The following is an 11,638-nucleotide window of genomic DNA, read 5'->3' on the forward strand; positions in this document are numbered from 1 at the left end:
TTGGTTTATATAGTTGGCTGCTCCCACGTTAGGGGCATAGATATTTACAATTGTTAGATCTTCTTGTTGGACAGATCCTTTGAGTATGATATAGTGTCCATCTTCATCTCTTATTATAGTCTTTGGTTTAAAATCTAAGTGATCTGATATAAGGATTGCCACTCCTGCTTTCTTCTGATGTCCATTAGCATGGTAAATTCTTTTCCACCCCCTCACTTTAAATCTGAAAGTGTCTTCGGGTTTAAAATGAGTTTCTTGTAGGCAACATATAGATGGGTTTTGTTTTTTTATCCATTCTGATACCCTGTGTCTTTTGATTGGGGCATTTAGCCCATTAACATTCAGGGTAACTATTGAGAGATATGAATTTAGTGCCATTGTATTGCCTGTAAGGTGACTGTTACTGTATATTGTTTCTGTTCCTTTCTGATCTACTACTTTTAGGTTCTCTCTTTGCTTAGAGGACCCCTTTCAATATTTCCTGTAGAGCTGGCTTGGTGTTTGCAAATTCTTTCAGTTTTTGTTTGTCCTGGAAGCTTTTAATCTCTCCTTCTATTTTCAATGATAGCCTAGCTGGATATAGTATTCTTGGCTGCATGTTTTTCTCGTTTAGTACTCTGAATATATCATGCCAGCTCTTTCTGGCCTGCCAGGTCTCTGTGGATAAGTCTGCTGCCAATCTAATATTTTTACCATTGTATGTTACAGACTTCTTCTCCCGGGCTGCTTTCAGGATTTTCTCTTTGTCACTAAGACTTGTAAATTTGACTATTAGGTGACGGGGTGTGGACCTATTCTTATTGATTTTGAGGGGGGTTCTCTGAACCTCCTGGATTTTGATGCTTGTTCCCTTTGCCATATTGGGGAAATTCTCTCCAATAATTCTCTCCAATATACCTTCTGCTCCCCTCTCTCTTTCTTCTTCTTCTGGAATCCCAATTATTCTAATGTTGTTTCGTCTTATGGTGTCACTTATCTCTCGAATTCTGCCCTCGTGGTCCAGTAGTTGTTTGTCCCTCTTTTGTTCAGCTTCCTTATTCTCTGTCATTTGGTCTTCTATATCGCTAATTCTTTCTTCTGCCTCATTTATCCTAGCAGTGAGAGCCTCCATTTTTGATTGTACCTCATTAATAGCTTTTTTTATTTCAACTTGATTAGATTTTAGTTCTTTTATTTCTCCAGAAAGGGCTTTTATATCTCCCGAGAGGGTTTCTCTAATATCTTCCATGCCTTTTTCGAGCCCAGCTAGAACCTTGAGAATCGTCATTCTGAACTCTAAATCTGACATATTACCAATGTCTGTATTGATTAGGTCCTTAGCCTTTGGTACTGCCTCTTGTTCTTTTTTTTGTGGTGAATTTTTCCGCCTTGTCATTTTGTCCAGATAAGAGTATATGAAGGAGTAAGTAAAATACTAAAAGGGTGGCAACAACCCCAGGAAAATATGCTTTAGCCAAATCAGAAGAGATCCCAAATCGTGAGGGGGGGGGGGAAGGGGATAAAAAGAGGTTCAGAAAGAAAAAAAAAATAAAATAAAATAAAAAAGAAAAAAGAAACAAATAAAAAAAAGAAAACCAATAATGAAAAAAATATAAAAAGGAAAAAATATATATATATTGGATAAACTAGTTAAAAAACGTTAAAAAAGAAAAGGGTAAAAGTTTAAAAAAATTTAGCAGAAGAAGAGAAAAAAATTGAAAAAGAAAAAAAAATTAAATTAACTGCAAGGCTAAAGAATCATGGGGAGAAAGCCATGAGTTCCGTGCTTTGCTTTCTCCTCCTCTGGAATTCCGCTGCTCTCCTTGGTATTGAAACCGCACTCCTCGTAAGTGAACTTGGTCCTGGCTGGGTTTCTTGTTGATCTTCTGGGGGAGGGGCCTGTTGTAGTGATTTTCAAGTGTCTTTGCCCCAGGCGGAGTTGCACCGCCCTTACCAGGGGCTGGGCTGAGTAATCCGCTCGGGTTTGCTTTCGGGAGCTTTTGTTCCCTGAGCGCTTTCCGTAGAGTCCGGAGGACGGGAAGGAAGATGGCGGCCTCCCAGTCTCCGGCCCGGAGGAGCCGAGAGCTAGGGGTCCCACTCCTCAGTGCGCCCTCAGGGAACAGCGTCCAATTACTCCCGTCTGCCTGGCCTCCGGCTGTGCTCCGAGCTCACCGAGCCTGCAACCGGTTCAAGGTAAGCCCGAGCTGTGAGCTCACTCCTCGGCTCCGTCTCTGTAGCCGGCTTCCCCGTTCTAATACCTGCGAGCTCTGCGACACTCAGACGCCCCGATCCTTCTGTGACCCTGCGGGACCTGAGGCCACACTGGCCCCGCGTGGGCTTCACCCCAGTTAAGCCTCTGGAGCGATGTCCCTCAGCGGGACAGACTTTTAAAAGTCCTAATTTTGTGCTCCGTTGCTCCGCCGCTTGCCGGGAGCCGGCCCCTCCCCCCGGGGTCTGTCTTCCCGTCCCTTTGGATTCACTTCTCCGCCAGTCCTACCTTTCAGCAAGTGGTTGATTTTCTGTTTCTAGAATTGCTGTTCTTCTTCTCTTCGATCTCCCGTTGGATTTGTAGGTGTTTGCAATCTTTAGATAAGCTATCTAGCTGATCTCCCGCTACCTGAAGTAGTCTCAGCTGCTACTTCTCCGCCATCTTGACTCCTCCCCTGATTTAGATTTTTTTCATTCCATTTCTTTGAAGCTATTGGATGACTAGAGGTTTAGTATTTTATGTGGTACAGTGAATTGACCCCTTTGTCATTAATAAGTGTCCCTTTTTATCTTTAATAATGCTTTTTGCCTTTAATACTATCCTTTCAATATGAGTTTAGCCTTACCAGTTTTATTTTGGTTAGTGTTTAGTGGTATTTTTTTTTTCGTGAAGTATACTTAACATATAATTTTATATTAGCTTCAGTTGTACAACATATTGGTTCAACAATTCTATACCTTACCCCACAATGTTATTATAATATTATTAATTATATTCCCTAGCTGTAGTTTTTAATCTCTAAGATTTATTTATCTTATAATTGGAAATTTATACCTTTTAACCTTTTATTTCATTTTTTACCCTTAAGTGTTTTACTCTTAAAAAATTTAAACACAGGGACGCCTGGGTGGCTCAGAGGGTTGGGCCTCTGCCTTCGGCTCAGGTCATGATCTCAGGGTCCTGGGATCAAGTCCCACGTCGGGCTCTCCGCTCAGAGGGGAGCCTGCGTCCTCCTCTCTCTCTGCCTGCTGCTCTGCCTACTTGTGATCTCTCTCTGTCCATGAATAAATAAAAATCTTAAAAAAAAAATTTAAACACATATTTTAACTATTTTTTTGTTTAGCCTCTAATGCTAATCAATATTTATACCCATATACCTCCTTTGTTTTACTATAATCATCTGTAATTTCACCAAGAAGTTAATAATTCTTTTTAAAAAATGTTTTTGATTAAAGTATAGTTGGCACAATGTTACATTAGTTTTAGGTGTGCAACATAATGATTCAACAAGTCTATGTTATTCTATGCTCATCACAAGTGTGGCTACCATATGTCATCGTACAACACCATTATAATACTATTGACTATATTTCCTATATTTTACCTAATAATTCTTTTGTATTATGTCTCCACATACTTGTATATCTTTAAAATTCCCAAAAAACTCATAGAGATCTTTAGAACTAATTATAAAGTTTATGATTTCTTTTTTTTTTTTTTTTAAGATTTTATTTTCTTGAGAGAAAGAATGAGAGAGAGAGGGAGAATGAGCAGGGGGTGGGGGAGAGGCAGCCTCCCTTGGCAAGCAGGGAGCCCAACGTGGGACTGGGACCATGACCTGAGACAAAGGCAGAGGCTTAACTGACTGAGCCACCCAGGAGCCCCATGGTTTCTTTCTTTATCATCTTTTCTTCACATTTCTCTTTCTTGGGTTTATTTTTCATTTATTGAAGTGAATTCTCGAGTTAGTCTTTCAAATAGTACATGATTGCTTTCAAAATCATCTTGATTATCTTTTACTTGAATGCTAATTTGGTGCATTAGAGCATTTTAAGCTCCTAGTTATTTTCCCTCAGAATGTTGAAGACCTTTCTCAGGTCTTTAACACTAAGCCAACAGTATTGAAGTCTATGATGTAAATAACGAAATTTGAGGCAGGCTGTGAAGGAGAATACTAGGAACAGAGTCAAAGAACTGACAGAAGTTAGGTGAAAGCTCAAAAGTCCCTGCAGTGTCAGGGGTGATTCAGGATCTCGACCACAGTCTCCCCAAAGAATATGACTGAGGGGCCAAGTGCCAAGGACCCAAAAGGAGAGCCAGAGAGAGCAGCCATTATTGGTGGGTAACACTGAAGGGGAAGTCAATGATCAGGTTTTTATATATATGACCTGGGAGTTAAGTTCCTTTTAGAGGTACATCAAACAGCAGACTGTTTCCAGATTGACCTTGCTAGTGGGGAAGATCTGTCTGTAGGAGGCAAACATCTGTCAAGGAAAAGCTAGGGACAGCCGAGGTAAACAGAAAATAATTCAAGAGGAAAAACCAAGGTTTTCACAATATAACTTTATATTATGTAAAACTTTGGAATACACAGATGAATTAGAAACTGAACCTGTCAGAACAAATGTCCATGAACTTGATGGCCTAAAACAACGGGACTTTATCCTCAGACTTCTGAAGGTCTGAAGTCAGATATCAAGGGGTTATTAGGGCCACATTCCCTCTGGAGTTTCTGAGGAGAATCATTCCTTGTCTCTTCCAGCTTCTGGTAGCTCTCAATATTCTTGTGACTGTCTCACTCCAATCTCTGCCTGTGTCATCTTCACAAGCTTTTCCCTCTTCTCTGCTCATGTCTTCTCTTCTGTTTCTTATAGGAGACTTGTCATTAGATTTCAGACCGACATTGGTACTTTAGGATTAGCTCATCTTGAGATCCTTAACTTAATTACATCTGCAAAGATTCTTTTTCCAAAGAAGGTCACATTCCTGGATTCTGGGTGGACATGTCTTTGCAGGTAAGGAGCAATTAAAATCACTGCAACAAACAAACTCATTTTCAAAGATAAGTAGCAGCATAAATAGTAATTTATAAATGAAGATAGGTTTTAGGCTTATTTATACTGCTGTAATGTGAATAATGGAGAATTGGTATTGAAATGAATGAACAGAATGTTCAGTATTTTGCAATTCATATTATGTCTCTAGGACATTGATTCTTAAAAATGTAATGTTCATATAAAATCACCTGGGGTTTCCAATTAAAAATAAAGACATTTTAGGCTCCATTCCCAGAGATTTGGTTTTAATAAATCTACATTAGACCCAGGAATCTGCTATTGAATAGGAAGAAAGAGGGGGGCGTGGAATCTAAGTTTTAGGACCTAAGGACCTAATACAATTTTGAGAAGGGTCTTATGAAAGACAATAACCCAAGCTTACAAGTATAAACTTAGGTACAATGTCACAGTAAGTCCCCCGGAAGCTTAAACTGGGCTAGCATTTGGCAAATCTGCCTGTCAGTCACTCTAAGAATCTAGCATGTGATCTATAGACCCCCAGTTTGTGGTCAACTGTTTTAGTATACTTTTCCTACCTTTCTTTTGTTATTGTTAAACATCATTTCTTGCTAGAAATTGAACTTCTCTTTAGAATCTTTCTGAAAGTTAATTATTGAGACAAAACTCTTAATGTTGACTAGAATTATAACTATGTTAGGGGATGGATTGGTCCCTGGTATTAAATGTAAAGCTTGTGAACTTCAAAAATTCCTTTCATGTAGTCCTTACTATTACTATTACTATTACTATTACTATTACATATTTATAGGTTTTTTTCCCCCTGGGAGCATCATGAGGTAGAATAAGGGGACATAGGTTAAAAATACCAGATATCCTTCTTTGAGACTCTTTATACATGAAATGAATATCTCACCAAATTGTTCTAAGGATTGAATGTGGTAGTATATGGATGCCTGATACAGGGACTGCACAATTCTTGTTAATATTTCTTTTCTTACTTCAGATTTTTTTTGTCTTTTCTCCCTCTTAACCTCTCCCTACTTTCTCTAACATAGCTTTGGCCCTAGATTATTGAATAACTGAAAGAAAAAAACCTATAAAATTCTCTATGGAATTTTGCATTTTAATTCTTACCTATGTCACATATGAAAGGACCAATAAAATTCTGTTATTGAAACAATTTGTTCTTAATGATAGTAGCAGTGTTTTTAATTTTTTACTGAGGCTTTCTCTAGGCTATCCTCTGCCATCAGTGCTTCATATATATTACTGTCTTGAATTCCCACAAGAAACCTATAATGGAGGCACAATTATCTTCCAGTGTTTCTTTTATTTTATTGAGATATGATTGACAGGTAATACTGTGTAAGTTTAAGGTGCCCAACCTTAAAATTTATGTATTGATTTGATACATTTATATATTGCCATATCCTTCCACCTAGTGTTAGCTAATAGTTCTGTACCTCACCTCATTATCATTTCTTTTTTTGTGTGGTGGGCACTGTTAAGATCTATTCTCTTACCAGCTTTGAAGTTTATAATACACTATTGTTGTCTATAATCATTATGCAGTGCATTAGATCTCTAGGACTTATTTACCTCCTGGTTCCAAGTTTGTATCCTTAAACAACATATGATATTTCCGTTTTTTACAAAATAAAAAACTGACGATTACAAAGCCTTTTTTAACTTTTCCAAGAAGACACACAATGAGGAAGTGGCAAAGTAGACACCTACACTGGCTGACCCACAATCACACTGTTAACACTGTTACTGTTATTGTAACCCACTGTTACAATTCCAAGATAATATTCCTGAATTAGCTAAATCAACTTTATTTATAGCAAATAATTTCTATTACTTAACAATAAACTTCTGCATATATTAGCAGCCGGTGGTAATAGAATGCACTTTGCTTTATTTTAAATGGTACAGACATATTGTAGTTGTGGGCACTTTAACCCAGGAAATTACAGAGAATACAATTTTCAATGATTAGGTAGAAATGCTTTTAATTTCCATCTTCTTTTGGCAGTTATACTTTTTTAATAAAATTCTGTGCCGTACATTTCTTTTTTTACTAATGTGATTATGTGGTCTAACATCAAAAGGGTTCATTGCTTAATGACCAAGAACCAAGCACGTGAGGATGCAGAAGTGGGAAATGGTTTTAAACAAATCAATTTCAAGTGAATTAATCTTTGAAAACAGTACTTGAGCATTTTCCATATGAAAGTCATTTCCTTTATGACTTCGTAGAGCATTCAAAGTGTCTTTTTGATGTTTATTGTCTTTATGGTTCTAAGAGTAGCTACATTGCGTTATAATAACATGGTTTATTTCTGCCTCTAAATTATCTGCGGAGCGGAGTGGATTTATGTAGCCGTGTACATTTGCTCAGCATCTCTTTGGTATCCCTCCAGAATCACTTATACATTGCCTTTGGTTGTGTATGTATCTTTGTGAAAATGACAGCAAGCACTGAATCAGAGTGATGCACCATTTGCTCTGGGGCTTTATGTATTGTCACTACAGTTGCATGTTCCCAGGCAGTTGGTATACTTAAGATTTACAAGTCATTTGTTTGCTTCAAAGGAGTCCTCTTCGATGACACTGTATATTAAAGTTGCTAAACAAATTATATATTTTTGTGCCTAAAACTTTAGTGATTCATGATGAATCTGCATCTTTCTTTTTTCCCTTCCTGCTCTATCTCCTCCTTTCTCTATTTCCTTCCTTCTTTCCCTTTTTCTTTCTTTTTTCAAAAAGCAGTATATCTTTTGTAATTCAATGGGTAACCCCACTGAGAACCTGAAATCATTTTTTTTAGAAATCTCTTTTTTTTCCAATTTTTGCCTTTGCATTTATATTGTTTCTGTGGCCCAACTTAATATTTAAGTCTCAAAGTAAGTCACAGTTTTCAAGCATTCTCTTCATTGGTGTTATTAAGCTTAGATTTTATCTTCTCCCATCTAATCATTCGATTGAAAAGATCAAAAGTTGCAGTTATAGATGTGAGGTCTTTAAGAATAAATTCTCTGCGCACTTAGTGTATACAGAAAAAAAAAAAAATGCCAGGTCTGAAGAGAAAAAAAAAAAAAAAACCATTGCTAGAAGAATCTAATATTCTCCACAAATTCATAAAAAATAATTCATTCAATTCCTATTTTAAAAGAACACATGAAATTCTTGTGAATATTTTAGGTAAACATTTATAGCAAGCATCTCTTTATTAAAAGAATACTTAAACTTTTTTTGAATAATCTTTTGGAGTATTAGTTGATTTTACACAAGCCAGCTTTCTGGCATTGAAACTGAAACCATTCAGTATCCATGTTGTAATGTCAGATGGAGATATTTTAAATTTTTTGGCATTTACTTAGTTCCTTGTCTGTCTCCCAATATGACAAAAGTATTGCTTATTATTTAATTCAAAGTAAAATTGTGCCATGATGACAGTGCTTTATGTAGAAAAATATAGTGAATGAAAGCCTATATGTCACAGGCTGAATGATAGAAGCTTATATGAGATTTGTAATTTTTGCTCATTAAATATGACTTCTAATTCTGGTTCTATATAGTTCCAAGGAAAAATACAGAAACAAATACAGAAAACATAATAATTTATTCCTTTCTTTCTTTCTTCTTTGTTCCTTCCTGCTTCCTTATTTCTTCCATCACAAATAGAGTTTTGAGTTAGAAATGAAAATACAGAAGTGATGAGTACCAGTACTCTAGGATTGCTTTCAGACGTAGAGTTCTGGTGCCTATGAAGAACTCTGTCACACAATTCAAAGTCTTTTTCAAATTGTATAGGCTTTGAATCATCAAATTTGAAGGAATTTGGCAGTTATTCAGTCCTCCATCTGCTTCCGATAAAAGCTGTTTTATTAAGTCACCCAATGAGATGGGAATCTATGCTTTCTTTTAGGCTTCGAGAGAAAATGATTCAATAATCTCTTTTATAACTTATTTCGGTGTTTAATAACTCGAACTGTCAAAAAAGATTTTTTCATCATTAGCCTAAATTCTTTTTGTTGTCATTTAAACCAAGAATCAGATGAACAGCCTCATAGAATTAATCTATGAATGCAACATCAAAGGACAAATAATTATAATCCACGCTGTTTTGCCTCACTTGAGCCATCCTAATTCTCCAAGTTCAGATGTGGGATTCTTATTAATAGTGCTTAAATTTTAGTATTTAATACTCCTGATATTTATGAGGACAGAATCTGTTGGATATGCCTCTTAATGCCTAAAACCATATTAAGAATGATATTTCTTAATAATGTATATATTGTTACCCTTTCCATTTACTATGGTTGAATAATGTGTCTCCATCTAGACCTGCTTCCTCTGATCAGTTTCCTGAGCCCTCTGCTTCCAGTTCTAATCCTTCTTACTGTTTGCTTCAATTCCGGCCTAGTTCTACAGCTCCAAACCTGTTAGTTCTTCTTCCTTCCTGTGCCCAGTTATAGGTATTCTGAACCCTCACCCCAACAACTTCTGTCGTTAGTGTTATAATATCATTAGCAGACCAACTGCCAGTTCTGGAGAACCTGAAGCTACTGCTCTCATTCCTTGGCTACTTTTAATGTTGCTGCTACACTTATGCCACCTGGTCAGTAGGTCCCAGAAGCATGAACAGTGCTGGACCTGATCCTGGAATAAGAACAAGATCTAGAAATGAATATAGTATCTAGATGTTTTGCATATATATATTATCCAAAGTGGATTCAATTATGTTTAAAGAAAAACTAATACCTGTTAGATTTTACCCAAGAAAAGATAAGGAAGGGGGTGTAGTTATCTGATTTTAAAATTCATCGCAGAGTATGACACATTGATTGGAATGGCTGAGATTCCATGCAAGTGAGAGAAACCCAATTTAGAATAACTCAGGCAGAAAAGATTAGAATAGCCTACATAATCAAATGATGTGAGGGAGGAGGTACATCTGGCATCAGGAGCATCAGGGATAAAGAAAAGAAAGTGATACCAGAATTTGCTCCATCTCTCCATCCCCTACTCTTTGAATGAGGAATCTCTTTTCTCAAGACATACTTCCTACACTGGACAGCTCTGGTGCTTCACAACTCATAGCTTTGCTGCTGGGTGGGTATTGGAATTCTTTCCTTAGCTCCAGTATGGAAAATTCTGATTTTGATGAGATGATTTTCGATGGTGTTAAGCAGGAGTATGTCTTGACCTATTTTAGATCTTAAAAAGCTCACCTTGGCTGCCCTGTTTGATTGTGGGGAAAGGAGTTTGGGAAGAAAGCGAAACCAATTAGGAGCTCATTGCAGTAGTTCAAGTGAGAAATAATGGTGGCTTGTGGTAAAATGGTCAGAGTAAAGAGAGTGAAAATGGTTCAATTGGAATATATTTTGGAGCCCAACAGACAGGCCAGAATAATGGATTGATAGTGAGATGAGAGGAACCAAAGAGGAAACAGAGTAATTCTTGTGTTTTTGGCCTAAGCAATTAGATGGTGATATCATTTAAGGAGAAAGAAAATATCCCCATATAACTATATAGTACATATGTAATATATATCTTCCAGCAAATGTTTGTAGATTTTATTCATAGAATTAAACAGAAAATACTATGTCTTCATATCCAAAGACAGACTATTATATTATAAACATTCCACCTAATTTCAGTTGATACCCAATTTTGCTTTTTAGCAAAACCAGAATGAGTCAGAGTAACTGGTAGGAAGCACCTTATAAAAACATAAGACCTCTCCCCTCTCTGCCCACAGATGATTGGACTGGTCATGAACCACCACATAAAACCATTATGGTGCCAACTGGATTCTTTAGTGTACAATTTGAATAAGTAATATAGAAACTACTCCAGTTAAGTAGAGGAAGAAAAAATTTGGTTTTAATATGAGGGTTGAGATGGTATGAGGAGTCTGGAATCACTTAATAACTGAGTTTTGGGGTAACAGGAATTACAGATAAGCAAATAGAGTGACTCTGCAGAGAAAATCAGGACAATGCAACAGACTAGAAGTGAGGATGAGAAATAAGATACCACTCCATGCTCTGAGTGAATAATTTGTTTTTATTCCTGAGTTTCCCCTTCAGACCTTGTATGAACAACCTCTCCTTGGGTATCAGTGTTTCCTGTCCTCGATATTGATTTGGAATACTCCCCTTAGGCAGAGTTGGAAATTCTGATTCAGATAAGAAAATTATCAGAGATACAGAAAAATATTTATGTACAAAGATATGTACATAATTATTAGCCAATAATTATAGCCATAATTATTAACAGGAAAATAATAACAGGTCCTCAATAAAGGAAAATTATTAAATTGTATTATTCAAACAGAGGAATATTACACAACCAATAAAATGATATATTTAGTGACAACTCAGTTACATATACAGATGCTTATATTATAGTGTTAAGTTAAAAGCAAAAGCAGAATACAAAAGTGGAATTGGCCTGGGACCCTAAAATGTGATTCTATGTTATTTCAATACATTGGCCAACCTGTGAGAAAACAGGGACCTTAAGGATCCCTCAGTTATCTCTGAGAAATTCTCATGGGTCTGTCCATGCCTTGTAACATGTTCTTCTCTAGCCTTTGTTCTGGCCTTCATGCCTTGACCTTGCTGCTTATGGACTTTGTGAG

The sequence above is a fragment of the Lontra canadensis genome, unplaced genomic scaffold (genome assembly GCF_010015895.1).
Source record: "Lontra canadensis isolate GAN:19392208 unplaced genomic scaffold, GSC_riverotter_1.0 scaffold90, whole genome shotgun sequence".
Taxonomy (NCBI): Eukaryota; Metazoa; Chordata; class Mammalia; order Carnivora; family Mustelidae; genus Lontra; species Lontra canadensis.